The sequence below is a fragment of the Siniperca chuatsi genome, linkage group LG20, assembly GCF_020085105.1.
Source record: "Siniperca chuatsi isolate FFG_IHB_CAS linkage group LG20, ASM2008510v1, whole genome shotgun sequence".
Classification (NCBI taxonomy): Eukaryota; Metazoa; Chordata; class Actinopteri; order Centrarchiformes; family Sinipercidae; genus Siniperca; species Siniperca chuatsi.
The window spans coordinates 12,172,109-12,193,614 of record NC_058061.1 but is presented as its reverse complement, the minus strand read 5'-3'; the positions used below and the strand labels follow the sequence as shown (position 1 = coordinate 12,193,614).

At 39.6% G+C, this 21,506-nt stretch overlaps 1 protein-coding gene across 2 annotated transcripts in view; it reads right to left on the bottom strand.

The window, feature by feature from the left end:
- Positions 1–21,506, bottom strand: part of nrg3b (neuregulin 3b) — a 183,543-nt gene that overhangs the window by 117,091 nt on the left and 44,946 nt on the right. The window lies entirely within an intron of this gene.

Genomic DNA, 21,506 nt, shown 5'->3' with positions numbered 1-21,506 from the left:
CAGTGTCATGTTTTATCTAACTGATAGCCTCCGTTTACTGTTTGCTTTCTTTACACCATGTTAGAGCTGTATCAAGTTACTGCTAATGCAAAGAGAACATCCCACTGCCACCACTTTACATTAAAAGCGTTCATCTGGCAAAACAGGGGCGGTGGCTTTTATTGTGAAGGACCTATAGGAAACACAATATATTTAATTCAGCTGCACTGTAAACGGATACACCAGTTGCTCTTCTGTTGTATTTCTGACAGAGTCGCTGCTCAAGGAGTGTTTGCTGCCCCTAGAATTCTGGGACCTGTAGTATTAAACTCCAATTGCTGTTACCACGGTAACCACGGCTGTCGCCAAGTCAACCAGTACTGAAATCTGAAAAGGATTACAACTTTAACAGTATACATTAATGCTAGAAATATTATTAACAGGTGACACATTAAAGGTAACAGGTTTTCTGCATACACTCATGAATGTGTGCCTATTTTTAATTGCTTGACAAAAATAGATACTGCTGTTTGGACCTTTAGGCCCTTAATGGAAACAGTCATGGAGTTGCAGAATGATGAGACAAAACACACAGAGATTTGACGTAGTGAAGATGTGGCCTGGGAAATGAAAGGGAAAATGAATCCCACTGAAGTGGGGAGTATGGGTAGAGGGGGTGGGTGTGCAGGGCATGTCTTAATCTATTTCCAGAAGCTTTTGCCTGACTGCTTGCCCTTGAGCCTATTATTTTCCGTGCTGTGGGTGAAAAGGAAATAGAACAGGTCATGAGCAAGAGACCTGATTGTGTTGGAAGGCAGATGAGCATCTACCCCACCCTTAACTGAAATATACTACAATAAACATGCTGTATGCAAAATGAGAATATGTCAAAAGTGCGTAAATTAATATACAGTAAATCTGACACTATGATTTGGAAATGAGTTTAATTTCATATGGAGTTGCCAAAGAATGTGGCTGTGATAGACACGGCAATTCAAAGCCTGCCATCCGTCTCCCTTATATTTCCTTTGATATATTCATCATGGCTTTTCAGCTTCTGCTTACCTGTTACCTCTCAGCTACAAAATTTTAAATCGTATTTCCTAGTCAAGAGTCAACAAACATAGTTTTAAGGAAAAATAAACAATAAACAATAGACAAACAATAAAACAATGACTAATGAACCTAACAAACAAATTATAACATTGACTTGTTTAAACATTGGCAAGTATAAATATAACGTAGGATTGCCAAAGTTTCGCAAGTTTAGTAGTGTTTGGGAAGTAGGGGTATTGTTTTCTATATACATGAGGTGGTCACCAGATTCAAGAGTACAAATGCAAGACAGTGCATGTAATTGCAGAAGAAATTCTGAGGCTTAGAGATAGCAAACCTGTCAAGAATGGAGAACACATCCTCACAGTTTGAGAGGAACTCTGTGCTTGAGGTTGTGAAGTCACACACAGGCTGTTTATTTTCCTAGTAGATTCAGTAGACTTAAGAAGTGTTTGGATTATTCTCACAATGAAAACTGGGGCTTTATTTGTTCACATCTGCCAAGTGACAGAAAATTGATTCTTGGATGGCCAGCAAACTTAGAGATCTTTATCCATCCTCTCTGCTTGCCGTTCTTTTGTTCTGAAATTGTAAGCGTGCTGTTAGATTGTTTAAGACACTTCACAAACAACACAAGAATGCACAGAAATGGCAAGTGTGTCTTCCCAACAAGCACTGGTCAAGAGGTGGAGAGTCAGGAGTGGACTAGTGGGTCACAGTAGGTACATGCACTCAATTAACCCTTCTTTAAATCTGGCCCTGTCTCAGAAGGTGCTGGCAAATGAGCTATGGAGATACAAAGTCATTTGATTAAGTGTGAAGCAGCTAGAAAAGGAGAGGGCAGGAAAAGTTATTCTACAGTGTACTGTGAGGACTTACGTTTTCCTTTTTAGCTATGTATTTTATGTTATTGGAGCTGAATAAAAGACGAATGGAACCTGAAGCAAATCTCCGGTGTCCTTGGTTCTGTGACGACTGAAAAGCTTTCACAGTGCTGCGGTTAATGACATATAGTTTCTGTATTTCTGAACAAGTAGCTTTGTCATTGTCCACATGAAGGTGAGACCACTTTGGTCTCACTTACTTAATGTATTATGCTCTGTTTTGTAAGATTGAATGTCGTCGTGGTGAGGTGTATGGGGAAATGCGTAATAGCACACAGGGGTTAAACTCATTTTCAAGCCACGCTTTGGAACTGTGGTAAAGACAAGTATAATTTAATTTGTTTGGTAGAACGAACTACATACTGTGTACTACATACAATAGATTTGTCTGCAAGACACTCATTCAAGCAAGATATTCATTTTGGTAAATCTCACTCTCGATTACAGCCTCTGAAAAGACAAATGGCATTATCATTAGTGTGCAGGCCTAAAATGTGTAGCAGAGTCCCGGGCTGTGATAGATTTAGCTAATTAATGAAGTGTGATGGCACCACTACTCATAAATATGGTATCTTTAGAGTGACTGCTTTCATGGCTGGCCTTATACAATTTCAAGACACTTACAATCGCACTGCTTTAGACAAATGGTCAGATGGCAGACCCTTTCTTATTTCTGCAAATTGAGTCACATGGCTTTTCCTCAAACTATGCAGAAATGTCCGTGATGACATAATCAAACAATCAAGTAGTAATTAAAATGCATGACAATGTCAAGACAATGCTTTGTCTTTACAGCCCTTAAACAAACATCGAGCTCAATGCCCCATGAAACAATAACCCACACTCCAATACCTAATCAGTCATAAACATTAACTGTGGCATCTTTCATTTGACATAAACTGTAATTGAGCATAGAAATGAGTTTAAGCAGAGGGGATGGGAGAGCATGAATCTCCTATTTTCTCAGGGGCTGTTTTCACTTTGTGCTCTCACGACCATGAAGATGTAACGATCACGAAAACATGGAGCCCCTTCCAGTTTTAGATCAGCATCACCGTTTCACGGTGTAACAGAATCTGCAGCGGCACGTCACATGAGCCGGGCCAGTTGCCCTGCATGGAAGCCGCTGCGTCTGTCCTATCAAATCTGAAAGTGTCTCTCCCCAGCACCCCCACACTCCTCTCAAGTGAGACTGCTGCTCGCGCTGTGGGTGGATGAGACATGATCTCACTCTGGTAGGTGATGACATTGACAGGAGCAGCCAGTCACTTTGATTTGTTTAAACAGAGTTGAAGCGCGGGCTATCTGTGGCTGGAGGTGGGGGTGGGGGGAGTTGATGATCCTCTAGACTAGTCAGAACAAACATGTCCACTTACGGCCAGATGATGCGATGTGATGTCTCCTCTGGCCATGTGGACAGAACATGCAGAGTCATGACCTGGATTCATATCCCTTGGCGACAGAGAGCTCTGCAGTGTTTATCATGGATTTCCATTGTTTGCCTAGTCATATTCATTGAAACTGTACTTGCTTATACTTTCCACTGCCAACATTTAACTTGATTTAAATTGACTTGTAGCTTTAATAGATTTCAATTACAGATTTTTGCTGGAGGACATTAAAAAAAATGAACAGCCGATGATAACTTAGTCAAAAAAAAGGAATGGTACCTTTTCTCATCCAGTTTCAATTAATTTTTCTATATGGGTAGAAGTAACAGATTTCAAATTTAATCTAACTAATAGGGCTTAGAGAGAACAACGTCTAGCTTGATGGCTGCAGGCACACTAGGAATATCTTTAAGACAAAACAAAAGTCATCTCCAGTGTTTGGGATATAATACGTAAGAAAACCTTCAAATTATTAAAAAAGACTTGGAACTAAAAAAGGCTTGGAAATGGCTATATAAGTGCTTTGTTCTACCTGTTAATTTTCATTCAAAGCAGGGCAATGCAGAGCAGTGCAACGCTCAGTGAATTGTATTCCCTGGTGTAACACAAATAATGATTGTCTTAGGTAGAGAAAATTCATAGGGCCTCACTTTTTAGAGATGCATTACATTTGTTTAAAGTTAAAAGAAAATATTGTACCTAGGAGAGCATTACTCAGCGACTGCACATGGAAATACGATTTCTGTGGGTCTTAGCAACTTACTGTGGAGAGGCTTGTTTCTGCCTTGAGGATCAGATGGAAAACTGTTGGGGTGGGGTTGGCATGATTTCGAAATTGGAGAGTAATTATAATCCCGAGGGCTAATAAAAGGGGGACAAATTTGAGGAGCACAGACTGAATATGAAATGCATTTGAACTGACGAGAGAGAGTGTATTCTTTCACAGAGGAGCTATTTTTAAACCATGACGTCTAATGGTGAGCAGGGGGTAGCTTTCTTTAACGACCGTGCTCAGGTCTTTTTGACTGGAGTCAGCACCTCTGTTTCAGATCACATGGATTAGAGGCCAAGAATGAACAATGTGTGCCGGGCTCTGGCACAGACAAACGTCAGTACTGCCAACACACTTCATCCATCCATGCTGGCATCCTGTCTATCATTCACACTCTGCAGTAGGCCCACACCTTCCAAACACATCCCCAAAGCAGAGATTACTTTTGAAAACATGATACTACAACCACTGCCATACAACACCCTACTACACCAAGCATATACACACACAAACACGCTGCTGTGGCTTCTCACTTCAGCACCACGGTCAGCTCTCTGCTTTTCTGGTGACTTCCATCAGTCTGTCAATGGCTCTATTGGCGCCATCATCCCCAGTCAAATTTTGACAGCACACCAGCCAGCTAGCCTGTGCTTACCAATAGCCACTTCAGACCTCACTGTTCAAGCATGAAGTGTCACTTGACTGCTTTGAGCATCTATTGTTGATTTTTTTCCCTTTCTCTCTCATTTGCTTCTGCTGCAATTTTTAAAGAAATGAACACAAAGGTTAGCATACATGCAAGACAAATTAGTGCACTCTCTCTCTGCAACCTGATTTGACCATTACCATCTCCTTCACAGTAACTATCAGAACTACATAATTTGGTGTCTACATTTCCTGTGTGTTCCCCTGTGTTCTCATTATCTGCTTTTTATAGGATGTGATTCTGCTGCTCAGCACCAAACAAATTCACTGAGCATGTAATACAGGCAACTTTGCGTTTGATAGAAAAGAGAGTTGTGTTTTGTGGTTTTGGCATGTTTTTTTTGTTTTTAAAAAAAAATCATTTTCATGGTGTTACAACAGAGTGACAGTGTTTCCCATGATATTTCTTGTATAATTATGTGTCAACTTGGGCCTGTGGTGAAAATTATTTTCACACATTTTGTCTTCATGCACCTGGGGTTGAGTTGTCTCCTGCACTAAAAAGCTTATTTTGGTATGGAAAGTGAATAGTAGTCCCTTTCAGAAATCTGAAATTCAAGCAGATTTTTAAAATAATTTCTCTTTTTATCCAATTTTCACCTTTTTTAAATATAAAAAACACCAGATGCTAGACTTAACCTGTTACGGACAGAACTGACCGGAGACATGGGGAAGATACTGACATGGTTTATTGAGAGACAAGGAGATTGAACAGATCATGGATGAAGTATACAGTCCTTTCACTGGTGATCGTGGAGCTCTGGAGTAGTGTGGCTGAATACAGGTGAGTAGGTTCACACAGGGCTGGGAACCGGAGAGACACACACACGGCAAACTGAAGACACACAGAACCAGGAGCTGGAGAGGCAAACTCACAGGAGACTGAAGACACTCAGGAACTGGAGCTGGAGTGACACACACGGAGAACTGGAGTAACCGGAGCCGGGGTCAAGGCGCTCAGGGCTGGTAGGAGTTTCGTTCGGGTAAAGTGAGTCCAAGGGGTTGGAGAATCAGGGGAACTAGAGTTCTATCCTGTGTCTTAAACGAGACCGGACCCAGACTGTGGTGAGGAGCCGGGTTTTATAGGGGAGTGGAATGCTAATTGGCTGCAGGTGTGTACGAGGTGACAGGTGCTTGGCATTAGTACTCAGGTGAGGGAGTGCAGAGTGAAGGGCAGTGGCTGGAAAGAACATGGCAGACTGTGACATAACCTTAAACTCAAAATATTGAGCCCTATATGCTGTATTTATGGCAGGCAGTTCCTCATACAGTACATGACAGTACTGTATGCTTCATGTAAATTTATTAGTGAATGCCCGGGATACTCTGCACCTGAGTATATCGGAAAGGAGCAAGTGAGTAAATTCTGAGTGCATCCTATTGTGTCACTCATGTTCTTCTTGACACTTTGTTCCCTGTCTAAGAACTGCACTCAAGAAACCTCCACATCCTTTTCTCTTCATCACCACCACCTGCCCACTGCTTGCAACACCTTGTTTCTTGAATCAGCTCATCTGCTGTCTTAGACAACCGACTCCTACATATTATATGAGATTAAAAGATCACTAGACGAGCAGAACACCAGTGCGAGTTGCACAGAAAACAGATAAATCACTGGAATCTCAACCAACGTTTTTATTTTCCAATACTCTCTTAGGTCTTTCACTGCTCAGGAGCTGATCCTTGATGATGAATGATTATCATTTGTTCTACAAAACCTGACATTTATCTTATGTGGCTTCATCTTATGTGTTCACTTTGTTCACTTGATGCACTTTAATTTAACATTGTGACAGTGTGAAATGAGTGTGTTATTGTTATGAGTGAGCATACATGTGAATGTGGCCATGAGGTTTAGCAGCACATTATGAATAGAGAGGGGGACAGCCATTAAAAAACAAACCAGTGAGTTTCCTGATGTAAGAACAGAAATCTTATAAAATATGCATTCAAACAGCCTACTATATCTGTAGGGGATATACATTATATACTACATGGTAATAAAAAGCCTTTACCTTATTCGACAGTATGTGTCACGATCCAAAATTCACATTTTGAATAAATCTGTGGCCAATTAACTCAGATTCTGTGTTGCTGTACTGTGTGGTTAAATGCTGGAAATACATAGTGAATCTTTCCAAAAGACTTTAACTCAGTTTTTGTTTTTACAAGCATAATTACTCACAAAGCAAAAGAATATTGATACTGGGTTGGATTGAGGCCTCAAATATTTATTCTTGCATGATAAAAAAGTTGTTTTTGAACATTCAGTAATGATTTTGTTCAGCCATCCTTTTGTGAAATGCCACTGTGCCTCCATCCAGAGGCAAGTATTTCCTATCAAGGTTTGGCGAATAATGCTGAGCAAAAATGGCTCTGTCAATAGCGTGGACATTCCTTTCATCTGTGAGAGCATGCAGGGATATGTCTAAGCACTCTCTGAAACCCTCGCTGACGGCTGTGATTAATTGACAAGTTGACTGACAACTCAAATGTCACAGACTGTCATTATGTTCAGCATTCACCTACAAGCTGGGAGAAATCTCTGGACAGAAATACACTTGACAGAGTGGTTTTGCTTGACTATTTAAGACATTATATTATCACTCATTCCCCCTCACAGGGGTTCAAATCCAATCAAATTTGCTGCAACAAATGAACACTTCTGTCAGAAACACATCAGAAAGGTATTGCGTCTCTAAGGAATTCATCAAGAAGGTAAAGCCTTTGAGCAATAGGCTATTGTCTTTTGAAACACTTAAAGCTGTAATCTGTAATGTATTTTTTAAAGGAATAATTACTCTTAATCTCTTTCTTTCTGAGAGTTAGATGAAAAGATAGATACTGCTTTCAAGTCTGTACGGTAAATATGTAGCCAGAGCCAGCAGCCAGTTAGATTAGTTTAGCATAAAGACTGGACGCAGGAAGAAACAGCTAGCTTGGCTCAGTTCATAGGGGAAAAAAATCTGCCTACACGTTATAGCTTGTTTATTTAATCAGTAAAAAACAAAGTGTAAATATGAAAGGTTGTGTGTTTTTACAGGGGGTTACGTTATTCCAGCATTTATGCTAGCTAAGCTAACCACCTGCTCGCTGTAGCTTCATATTTAGCATTCTAACTTGGAAGTGGAATTCCATCTAACTCTCAGTAGGAAAGCAAATAAGAAGTATTTACCAAAATGTCAAACAATTTCTTTGATACAGTATATTGTAAGTATATAGTATCTGTCTGTACAATGAAATATGACTATATACTAATAATGGTTCATATATTGTGGACGGTCTCCAAAGCAACCAAATGTTTGTCAGGTCACACCTGTCTGGTTAACAATGCAGTCTTCATCACTCTACTCAATAATATGTTAACATTTATGTTGCCTGGTCAGTCAATTATACTTTAATCGTATAGTAAGAAAGTGAAACAACTTTACAAATGCAATGCAAGTCATCTGTAGTTTGAACAACTATCAGACTGATACAGCAAAAATGCAAAGTAGCCCAGCAGTAGCTGGCATCTGCAGAACATTCAAGTGTGAATGTGTCATCATTGAGTTGCCCGATCTGGCTTCATAAAGATAAAAAAAACAACAACCAGGGCAAACAAATATAAAATCCATGTCATTTGCGATTGGACATAGCAAGAGATGAGCTGTGGAGGCACACCGCTGCCTGTCAGAAATATTATGAGAATCCACATTCTTAAAGCAGATACACATGATTTCAGATTTCCTGAAATAGACATGACAAGCATTTTAAGATCACTTCCTGCTTGCATTGTAGAAGAGCATCAGTGGGGAGGCGAGGCTCAGTACTTTTACCCTACAGGCCAAATTTCAGATGTCATTTTTAAAAGCTATGATTTTCCAATTGATGTTTGTTTTGTTTCAACATTGACATAAAAAAGTCTAAATAAATTTACCAATCATTATGTGTCATGAGCCTGCAATGAAAGCAGACATATTGCTCGATGCTACATTTCTGAATATTACTTCAAAGTCCCTGAACATGCATTCTTACACTGGGTTACTGACATAAAATATAAAAGGCTCGATTCTCAAAAGCAGAGAAACACAAAGACTTGTTTAAAAGTATACCACGGGACCCTCAGTCGGTGACTGCCATCTAGACCTGGAAGTGCCCGTTCTGCACAGGATTCTGATTGCAGCTGAATTTTTTAAGATCCTCATCAAATTCTCTGTGACCCCAGTCTTGACCAGAGGAGAAAGCTGGCATGATTGAAAGACTGAGTGAGAGCGATGGATGACGAAGAGCAGGACACAAAACAGACAGCAGAGAGGCAGATTAAAATAGGAGAGAAAGGGAGTCAGGACGTTTTTTTTTTTGTTAATAAGCGGATTCAGGTTTAATTTTCTGAATTTCACATTGCTGCACCCGTTTGCTGTCTCCCCATCCCAATTTCCCTACAGAATGTTTTATTTTGTTTGTTTATTTGTCATGTTTGTTTATGAATGGATTGCTCACATGAAGCCATGCGGAAGAAAACTGCCCCACGTGCCTTAGGCGAGTCACCAAAGGGACAGTTTTGTCAGTTAAGAGCATTTGACTGCTATCAACTTGTGCTACGACAGTGCACTGCTGTCCCATTAGTCGAGGGCAGGTTGGCACAACATCCAACTACGGAGATGGCGTACAAATCCATCCGTGTTCTCCAGACAGTGATAATCCCCACTGATCTCCTCTCCGCCTCTCCCACGTCCTCCCCAACCATCAGACAATGGAGAGGGAGGGAGTGAGAGACAGAAAGAGACTGACAGGGGAAATACAGAGTAAGGAAATGGTGTTAGAGAGTAAGACAGAGGTTAGGAGAGACAGCATTAGTGAGACAGAGAGAACTATGGACTAAGCAGCCCCTCATCAGCCTCCCCCATGATGTCACAAAGGCTCACTGTGCTGCCATGATGCACATGATATGCTAGAGAGGATTATGCAGTAATCACAGGGGTTTGGCTGTCCTCACAAGGGAGTGTCTAAATCCCTCCTCTCCCACCAGCAGTTGAGCCCTCTGCTGGCTTCTCTAAGGGATGTACCTGGGCAAACAGTCAATGGTATCGGGGAGGATTTAAAAACACTTCTAGGAAGAATTTGGAGATCCCTTAATCACAAACAACACAAGTGGTTTGTCCTCAAAAGAGAAAACACCTACAGTTCATGTAAAAATCAAAAGCCAAAGAGAACTTGAAAGACAGTTGTTCTTTTTTAACAACCTGGATCATATTTATTTACAACTGAGAAAGATGTAACAAAAATGCTTGAGCCGTTTGTTGGTGCTGTTTATATGGAGCCCATACCAATTATTTAGTTAAATACTGTACATAGTGTTTGAAGTTTTTGTATCGTCATCTGTAAAATAGTTTAATCTCACTTTAGAACCATTCAAAGGTACATGTATGTGCACATTCTAAAATATGGCTGCCAAGGCCTATTTATAAAATGTATATATTATATTATATTATATTATATTATATTATATGTGCAGCTGGTCATCCGTTTATGCCCAGTCACATCTCCATAGGAATAAGATCTATAATTGATATTCTAAATTGCTAGATTCACATCAATGGCAAAAGGCTGAGTTAAGGATATAGAGGTCAGGCTGGTGGAAGAGTTTGTAATGTGTTTGACTTAAATACCTGACACAGGTTCACTTCCCCTCTCATATCAAAAAATATTGTTGGCTTTTGTAATAGTTCACCATTATAATCAAACAACAATCTTTCCCCAACATTAATACCATACCAAGTAGTTTTAGTTGTCCAAGTGACTTTTACTATACTGGACTGTAGCTGCCATGCACATATATTGTATGAATGATGGGTTAAAAAATATTGTCATTGGACATAATCCAGGGTTTAGTCCAAAATTGATGTTCTTCTTGACAAGTGGGTTGCAGCTGCTGCAATGCCCATCATGGCTGGCTGGTCATTATTACTACTGCCAACTGCATTTCTTTGTTTTTGTGCTTGAACAGCATGAAATACCACCGATCAGGGCTTGAAATTAACACCATCTATCCCGCCAACTGTGGGCACAATTTGACTGTTGAGAACAACTATGTCTCTTCTATCTGGCACTTGGGTGAGTGCCGTTTTCTTCACTCTGGTTCTTGAATGAACTCCAAGCATTTCCAGTACAGGGAGTTTTATTAGTGTGACCTGTCCTCTCTCATTCCTTTCTCCTTTGTTTGCTCTCTTCTGTTTTTTATTCGCTACAGGAATTGTTAAAGTCTCCATTCATCCCAGTAGTGCAGTATGATACAATGTGGTATAGTGCGACTCAGACAGCACAATCTGTTCATTTTTGTATGACATCTAGCCGAAGCACACAGCAGCACAGTGAAAAATACAAAAGATCGAAAGAAGAGATTGCAAGTATAGCTACATTTTGATAAAAAAGTCTTGTTTTTCTTATTTCTCACTATGCTGCATTGAGCATATCAGCTATAAGGAAGCTTCCATACTCTGGAGAATTAAAGTAAACACTTACTACGGAATGATGATCCCCCACGTCTCAGCCACCACATCACTTTATTATCTCACAGTTATTCCTGCAAACAGTGTATTGTTGTGAAATGTATGTGCAATACATTCTTGTAACATGACTTTAGAAAGCATGGCATGAACGGTAAATGGACAGAATAAACAGGAAATACACGATTGCGTATTTATTGGCTTTCAACGCAGCTGGTAGACCTAATCCTCGTTTTATTTTTCTGGCATTTCTTGAAATTTGCTTGACATTTGGCTGGACTATTATGAGAGTAAGATGCCACCCATCCTAAGCCACTGAGTAAGCTGTCTGGGGCAGGACAGCTGGTGGACCCCACCCCAACGACACTGGCTTAAATCTCTGATCCCTGGTAGCTGACATGACCTCCGCACCTCCCATCCCCCATCCCTCAACTTTGAATCCTGCGCTGTCTGTCTCCTTCTGTTGACTTTTTCTCATTCATGCCAGTGCCTGCTACTCATGAGCTATGTCTATTTTGTTCTTCTCTGTGTGCTTTACCTACTGGGTCACACAGTTAAAGCAACCTCTAACCCCTTGCAGCATAGATATCAAACTTCACTATTTAATTTCAAAGTGTTGTCTGTATAGTGACCTACGAAAAATATGTGTCAATATACAACAACATTTTTAAAAAAGGCATAAAATGATTACAGTGGTACAGATAAGACAGGAGAAATAACGGTAAATAAAAAAGATAAATAACATAATAAAGATATTAAAGCAAGCGTAAAAAAGTAAAACACAAAAGGGTAAAAAGATTCCGACTGTATATGAACCATATTGGTTTTGAAAAATACTGAAGCACAAGCACTCAGTACAAAAGGCAATGACATGTTCCCACATGAAAATTTGTCAGGATATTTCTCTTTTGATGTTCCAAGAAAACACATTGGTATTGCTTTTAAATCAGTGTTACCTTTTACTTGCCTTTTAATATGTGATAAAGAGCTTTGTCAGTGTAACTCTTTAGATTACAGTTTAGTTTCCTTGATGATCTAAAGAATCTCTGACATGTATAATTATTGAAGGCATATGTGGAGTAGTATTTGTTTTCATATATAACCTGACTTCTGTAAATACCACTGTAATGATCATTTATCAGCAGCATATATAGAGCAGCCTTTATTTCTCTTCAGTAATAGGAGCCTCTGTTAAGCCAGTCCCAGCAAGTAAAACACTCCTTATGCATCCTTTGCCACTTTCCTGTTAAAATGATTCTGATTCAAAATGAATTTTTTATACCTGGTCCTTTCCCCACATCATTCCTGCCCACATCTAAAATGGAAGCAAGTGAGAGTCCTACCCGCATAATGAAATCAGACAGATGACTTAGGTCCTTAGTTCATGCACCCTTCCATCACATTCAGTGTTACAGACACCTGAGAGTGGATTTTGACAACTTGGGGGATTGATGTTTTTCACTACTTCATTGTGCCATTTTCAAAATTATACCACTATAACAGGAAAAAGAAATGTCTGAGCAGCTGTGAGAGGTACTGTATCCTTTGTGGAGGAAACGTTTGCTTTTACCATTCTGTATTCTTCTCTCTCGTCTTTGTGAAGGTGCAGGAAAGTACCGAACCAAAAATCAGTGCACAAAACAACATTTGTGAGAAGAGCAGCCCAACAGTAAACAGCAGATCTGATAATAAAGGCGCAACACAGATAGACATCTGGTGTAAGTCACAAGATCAAAAACGTGATTCTTTTTTATTTTTGAATACATTTTCTTCTTTGGCCTTAAGAGAGTGTTGCGTCTCTTTTTATCACATCATTAAACGTGCAGGGCAGGCAAGCACTGAGGGGTTAAGGTGAGAGCTGGAGGAAGAAAATGTAACTTTTATCTTTAATCTATCATTATGGGAGAAATAAGAACACAGTTAAATTAGAATGGTGAGCTCTCTGTTCTTTTTGGTCAGTACTCAAGGGGAATAATGAGTGAGACATGGCTACACAGAAATACATCAGACTCTGCCACAGCTCTGGAAGCCCTCCAGAAGAGTTGCAGAGTGCAGGCTGACAGAAAGAATGAGACTGGCAAGGGAAAAGTGATGTGGTCTTGGCTTTTTTTTGACAACAACAGATGTTGTAATCCCAGCTGTATAACAGCGAAGGCACATAACTGTGGTCAGGATGTTGAAGCGCTGGCCAGGGGTTTAAAATAACGCTGCTTTCACAAGCCATTGCTCTCATTGTTACCCTTCTGCAGTCAGCTCATGCAGATGCTCCGTGGAATGTCGTGCACTGGTAATCGCAGGATTACAACTACTGTAACCAGGTGCCATCATGGTTTCAATCATGCCTCACACTCCTCCATTCTTACACCTTCACAGACACATTTCTGTGTATTATTTTAACCTGTATATCTCCTGACAGCAGGAAGTCACATTGTGCCTCTGCTCTGCAAATCTGATAATATCCATAACCACCAATGCACATTTGTACATTCCACTCCATGGTTGCTTTTTCAGTGGTGTAAAATCAGTAAATTATTATATTTATGACATCTGTCCTATTTTTTCCTGTCCTATTTTTCTGCTGCAATGACTTAATTTTCCTGCTGGAAACACTCAAACTCCTAATTTTAATCTTGCTAAATTTATACATTTCGTCTGACTATGGAGTTAAATAAGGAGTGGCAGACATGAAAAAGGAAAGAGAGGTACACCAAAAGACAGCATGACATAGAGGCAGAGAGAGCAAGAGGAACACAAAACATTATTTTTGGCAGCCTCTCCAAGCATCCCCGTCAGTCACTCTCATTACCATCCAATTGTGAGAGGAGGGCTACTCCATCCGGCGTAGTGGAACACAACCTGGCAGCTGCAGCACTGTAGGACAAGCCAGGACTCCTCCACTGAGCCAGGTCTGCGCTTTTGGTCCTCTCTGTTCTTCTACCTATGCAACTGTATTGCCTAAAAATGTCATTTCACAGTGATCTGTGTTCACAATTTTCATTATCTGCGACTTAATTTGCGTCAAATGACAGCTGCCCTTTTCCAGTTCCAGTTCAACTCTATTATGTTATCAAATGTCTGTGACTCATTTAAATGCTTTTCACACACAAATCCAGTGTATTGTTGTTCAAATGCAGAAAAACATTTACCTAAAGCAATGCCTTGTTTTTCTGACTATTTTTGACCTATATTGAGCATGTGTGGGCTTTGCTATAAGATAAACTATCTGGCAGCTTTCAAATCCACCAGCTCATAACTACAAGGCTGCCTTTCTCAAAGAAGCAGGGATGATTAAAATGTTATTTATTTCAATTCTGTCTATTCAATGATCATTTGATCATTTTGTATACTTGAAAGTGCCCACCGGTGACTAAAGTACAGTATTTTGCTCTTATTTGTATAGTCTGGCCATTAGATAACAAAGCACTAGAAAATGATGTGATATGACTGAAAAAAGTATACATGAATTATAGCTTCAAAAAAATCTATAGTACACAGTTTCACAATGAGTGAGAACAGTTAATATGTTATACTCTTCCATGCCTCAACACCATTAAGAAGCCCTTGAGTGAGCCATTTAACCTCCAGCTGCTTCACTGGAGCTGCTCAGTGGCAGACTGTGGAAGACTGGGTTTGAACTAGGCCTCAAACTATGAGTCCTATGTTTAACTGTATGAATAAAAAGCAGGACAGTGCCTTTAAACTCCCACTGAGAGCTAAAGAAGACTTCAATTCAAAGAAGATTTTATTTATTATTGAAGGAGGGGGTTCACTTAATTTTTCCACAAGAGTAAAAAGTTTTCAAATGGAAAATGGAAAAACTAGATACTAGCAGTGGGTTCCCATGTTTTGCATAGCTTTGGATATTTTTCATTCATGTACAAAAGAAAATAAAATCCGTTATCAGGCTGCGTGTGATCACTTAAAAGACGATCAGGATTACCAGCGTGGCTCTAGCCGAAAAGTCAAGTAAATAAAAAGCTTGAAACAGAAATGAGTCACAAAAGGTAATGTGACCACAGCTCTGTGTGAGTCAAAAGCTTACTTTCACTCTGTTATTTGGAGTAACATTACATATCGTCTCTCATCCTTGTGTTCTGAGCCTAAGAGATACTGTACGGCTTTGGCTTCTCATCGTCCCAGCATTACTGATACCCAACACAACATCAGCTGTCTGCGCTTGTTATATCTTATCTGGTAATAGCAGTGAGAGGCAGAGGCAAACATGAATAGTGGAGATGACATGTAGGGAGAGACCCATGAGTGTTTGTTTTGCATGGGAGTGCGAAGTGCTACAAATAACCAGACACCATGCAAGCTCAATTGCCAGTGATTACACCTGCTGTCAAGAGAATCGCTCAGGGCATTACGAAGATGATGGGAAAAAATACAACCTCCAAAATCTACACACTGTTCCATTACATTGACTTTCATGTAATGAGCTGCAACCTCACATGCCATCCGATCCGAAAATGCGACTGTGATGAGACATTCACTGGCATGCATTTATTCACCACCATGGCTTTTTTTAAATTCTCCAAATGAGGGGAAAATATACCTCATGTCTCCTGCACCTGCATAATGTTGCCATCAAATTTGAAATTCTAATGACATTTGAACCAGTGTGCGAGTGCAGCTGATGAAACTAAAATTTGAAGAATAAGTGTTCATTTTTACGACTGTCACTTTATCCTGTCTCATCGAGACAAGTGAGAAGAGAATGTGGCCCCTCGCTGTGATGTCGATGTTTTGCAGGGCTTATATTAATTTCCACTACATTTTAAAAGATGCATTATAGAATAAAAAATTATATCAACCACTTATTATCAACGGTCTCTAATTTATATTTCTATCTGCTAAAGTGAGTAGTGCAAGAAATTAATTAATTTGAGCATTATTGAAATATTAATAGTTTTTAACTATATACATTTTAACTAAAATTACATCTCTCCTCTGTGTCTGGGTGATTAGGACCAGAGCTTCAAAAAGAAAACACTTTTTATTTGTTTTTTTCCCCCCTCCACAACCCAAAGCAATCCCAGTCTTTGACCTGTTCATTTATTCCTCACACTAACAGGATTAGTGCCTTGCAACCGAACTACAGATAGCAAGCGAGGAAATGGCATCCAAGGATATCTGACTAGGTCTGAACTGATTAATGCTGAAGAAGTAGCCTGTTAATGAAGCAGTAGTCTGCTCCAGACGCTCATAACCTGATAAATAAAGAAATTGGTACATGTGCCAGTTTCAAATCATTGTGTGGGTGTACACAATTTTTTATTTGCTTTGTTTGTATTTGCTGTGCACATGTTCGTCATCTTGTCCCTGAATTCCTTCTGTGTACCTGTTCAGTGTATCTGTGTATAAGTCATCCATCTAAAATAATCATTGTATTGAAATTTGAATTATATGCAGTATGTATAATTCCATATATATCAAATGTCAAATGTTAACAATCTGAATCCCTATATTTGAAAACAAATAACAAAAGGGTTTAAAAACACATTTCATGCTGATGCCAGAAATAAAGCAGACCCTCAACAGAACACTTACTGATGGTTTCCAAGAAAACCGACAGCATTAAATCAGCTCAAAACTACTGCATTGCCCCCTAGAAGCAAAACACTGACTGAAATGTGGTACTTAAACATAGTGCAGCTGATTTCACAACACATTTTAGATCTAGATCAGCACAACTAAGGAACTATTTGCAATTCATAGAGACTACCTTCCCTAAAATCAATCACTGAGATGTTTTTTTTTTACTCAAGCACAGTCTTGTTCCACACAGTCTACAACTGAGATTATGTTAAATGCATAAGGATGAATTTGCTGGAATTGAATGAAGTGAAATGCAATCATTGTCAGCAAATCCGCCCTTATCTCCATTTTTTAAATGGTTTTCTGAAACTTCAGTGTATTGTTGTGCTCTCTTCAAGGCATGATTGAAAACCACAGAACAAAAAAGGCTCAACACTTTTGGCATGTAGTATCAGGATACCACGATGCAGAGAGCTTTATTTTATATTCCATTTCGCAAACTATAGGAGAATTCTCCAGGCTACACAGTTTCTGCAATTGCTGGGCGTGTGAGGTGGCAAAACATCCTATCACTCATCCTGCAACTGAGGATGACCTTGGTTAGATAGAATCAATTTGCACTTGCTACAGGGTAATGTTCAAAGCTGCTAATCTTCATTCCAAAAAACTGTGAAACTGTCAGGCCAATCATTCTGTGATCAGCTGAATATAATTTCTTGAATCCTCCTAAGCATACACTATATCTGATCACCGAAGCCTCTCATGCCTGGCATCTAAAAGGATGGAGATTTCACCCTCGACATTCAATTGGAACAAAAACAGTCATTGACATCCTGCTGTGCACTGTAAAATAGTCAGTGTTTTATGTCTAACAGCTGGGATGTACGCCAATACTTGCTGTAACAAAGCATAACTAATCCTGAATTAGTTATGCCGACCAGGTCAGTAACCAAGCATAACTAAAGACAGGTTATTACCTTATTCATCAGGTAATAACCTGTCTTTAAATCAATGACTGCTGTAATTAAAGTGGACTGATTTAATCAGATAAAGGAGGGAGAGTGCATGCAGCCAAGCATGGACAGTCATTACTCAGCTAGTTAAACTGTACAGCTACACGTATTTTACATCAAAGTTTTCTCTCCAAGAAGGTGTTTGACTTAAGCCTTGAAGTGAGATTTTTGTGCTCACAAGTAACCAAACACAATGTGAAAATGTCTCTACTATATATGTTTTGAAAATATGGCAAATAAACCCACAGTTACAGACCCCGTTCAGTACACTCAATTTGCAAAATACATGGTTCTCCAGCTGGATTCAACTTTTCTGTTCTGCATGCCAAGTGTGATAACAGTGTGGTAGAGCCTATGAGACAGGTAAAGAGATCTTGTAATACTGTGTGTGCTCTGCATTTTTATACAAGCACTGGCAAGGCCCTCTCCAGCCCTATATCATCTTGTGTGGTGCATAATAATATTGCATTTACATCGAGCCTTTTGACAGCCCTCAAAATTGCATAAAGGCTCAGAAAAACATCCCACATTATGCAGAAGTGGCATGGACTAGACCATAAATGTTTACAGGTCCCCATTAAAGGTATTTACATTCCCCACTTTGTATATATACAAAGTAATTAAAGCAAACAGTGGTTAATATTTGAAATTCTGGATTGATTGCTGTCATAACATTACACTTTACATGTTTTTGTGGGAGTTTTCCTTGTTCTTCAGTGTAAGGTTGGGATCTGTAATTTTCATTTATTTCATTCACAATGTGGGCGAGAGGAAGCTATTCCAGACTGTAATGGTAACTAAGGGCTACACACAGAGAAAAAAAACACTTTCAGTTTGAATTAGGTCTTGATTGGCCTTTTAGGAACCAGTTACAAAAGTTCTTCTAGTCGGGCAAATTTGCAGCATTTGAGGTTACTGCCCTTGGAACGTGGGCATATACTGTACATGTTAGTTGAATTATATGAGCATGTATTATATTTATGTTTTGATCAGGATCTATTTGTTACTGTTCCTCATGAGAGGTTTTGCTTTCCTACTGCTTAATTTCAGTTTAAAAATTGTACATAAATTTATGTGTTTGCAAACCATTATTTAAAGAATAGTATGACATTCCGGGAAATACACTTGCTTTCTTGCTGAGAGTTAGATAAGAAGATTGATACCGCTCTCATATCTGTACAGTAAATATGAAGCTACTGCCAGCAGTAAGCTTAGCTTAGCGGGGAAACAGCTAGCAGGTAACCCCCTATAAAACCACAACATGCATTTTTTTTACACACATCTTCCCATCTAACTCCTGGCAATTAAACAGATACACGTATTTCCCTAAATGTCTATTTATTCCTTTAAGATGATTAGTCTTTCTCTGAGAAACTTTACTGTGTATTTATAAAGAAAAAAATGATACCCGAGTACCTTAAAAGGTTTGAAATGGTCAAGGCTGCAAAATAAACTTGCACAGGAGAGAATCGTGTCCTAGAAAGATTTTATGAATCAGGCTGAATGGGGATCAGCTAGAAAGACAGCATGAAGGCATCGAGGAAGTCATGAGAGAGAGGACTGAGAGTGAGTTGGCACAGAGTACAGGAGTACACTGCAGTGTTGTGGTAATGGTGTGTTTACGGCTCATGCTCCAGGCACTGTCTAGGCTACTCTACAAAGCAGGTAATGAGTCTACTCCATAATTTACTCACCTCTAGCCATCTTAGCAATGTATGAGATGGCATCTATGCTTGCCTACAGAGTGTGAATGAAAAAAGGTAACGCCTGCCACAAAAGAATTAATAATGAAAACGTTTCAGTCCTACTTCGATCTTCTTTTGTTTGAAAAATAGAAACCACACCCATATTTATACATCATGCGTGATGTGTGTATATTTACTCTCCTTACCTACAGAGTCTGGACAAAAATGCACCTTGTATTTACAGGAGATGTTACAGGAGTTGTGTTTAGTGTTTTTCACCTTCACAGGCAAAGTGGGTTTAGGTTTATAGTTAGTGAGTGTGTGGATGTGCAAAGTGCAGGCACACGAGAAAACATTGAGGTAATTGTGTGAGTGCATTCTGTCTGTGTGTTCTTTAAACTTTAAAAAGTGCCTGCTGGATAGGTTACATGCAGGGAAGGAAAGATGTGGAGAGTCTTCTAGCATACATAAAGAAGTGATGACATTTCGGATTATAAACCAAGGAAGGTGCCTTTGCAAGGAAAAACATTGTGATATACAAAAACCATACACTTTAATGCTTTAATACAATATGTGGCACAAGGGCAATGGCCACTGTAAGTGATGGGGTCAACTGTTCTCATGCAAAATTTAAATATGCACTGGCAGTAGGGTGAACAAACATCTCACAACTCACAAACTTCGACCATTTGTTTTGCAATAAAAGACTAATGTTATTTCAACACATTCTTTATTATAAATCTATAATGTTCTTTTTCTTATCTATGAATCATTAATTCCTCATATACTGTGGAGATTGTGAGCCTGTCGCCTTGTCTTCTCTGTTTCTATGGTTACAGAGAGTCTTATGTTCATACAAGTACCTGTGTAGCATTTCCAAGGCTAGCAAAACCAAAATGCAAACATGGAGGAGCTGCTTTTTCTAAACTGCTGTTGGACATTTTGGTAATAAGCTTTAGCTGTACACCCAGGGGTGGAGTGAGACTCACTTTCAGCCCGGGAGTTAAAAGATGTAGAGTGGCCCACTGATGTATGGTGGGGAGGAGTGGGAGGCCATGCGAAGGTTATTTCTAAAGCTCTAGGTAATTAACCAGTTCCATTTAGTAAAGTCATACTGCTATATGGTGTGACTTGAGATCATTCATAAACAGCATTCCTCACACTTGCATTTAGCTTGCAAGTTGTGAAACCTCCCTGCTCTCCAGCATATAGAATGAACCAACTACCTAACACAGAGAGGGCACTGTGCCTTTTTACCTTCCAGACTTTGTTATTGTCAATATGTAAGGCTCACTACTCACCAAATAAAGGCTTGTGCTGAAGTTAAGGTTCAAAGTCAAAAATAGCAAAAACATCTGCAAACTCCAATCTGTGCAATATTTATTTATTAGAGCGAGTTTTCAAGCATTAACAGGAAAGTGCTTCACGGTAAAACAGATTATACTCCCTAAAACCATCAGATCTCAAACATTTGAGAGGGCACATCCACGCACCCTTGCCTTATTACTCTGCCAACTGTACATGCACAGTAGCCATTACCTGCTGAGCCAGCACCGTTCACCCAAGCATGTCAGGACTGGCTGTGATGTAATTAAGACCTGCTAGACGGGGCTCTCACCTGCCTCCTCAATGACACTACTGTTTGTTCACCACAGGGAATTTACTCTGACTCATGTGTCCTGTTACTTATCCAGTATGTATACAGTACACTCACCGTGCATGTAATGTACACACCAACACCAACAACCACAAACCTGCAGTTGCACCCACACAAAATAATATTCAGTAATATACCCAGACATAACACAAATGTGCAAATACTACCACAAAACCATCAAACTACACACGCAGTGCCACAGGCGCAGGCTTCATACACCCAGGGACTCCAGCTGCGCTCAGAAGATTCCTCCCTCCCTCTCAATCACGCCACACTGATTTTAAGGACCTGCCGCTTGGCAGCTTTTCATTTCATGCAATTTTGTCTGAAAGCACTGC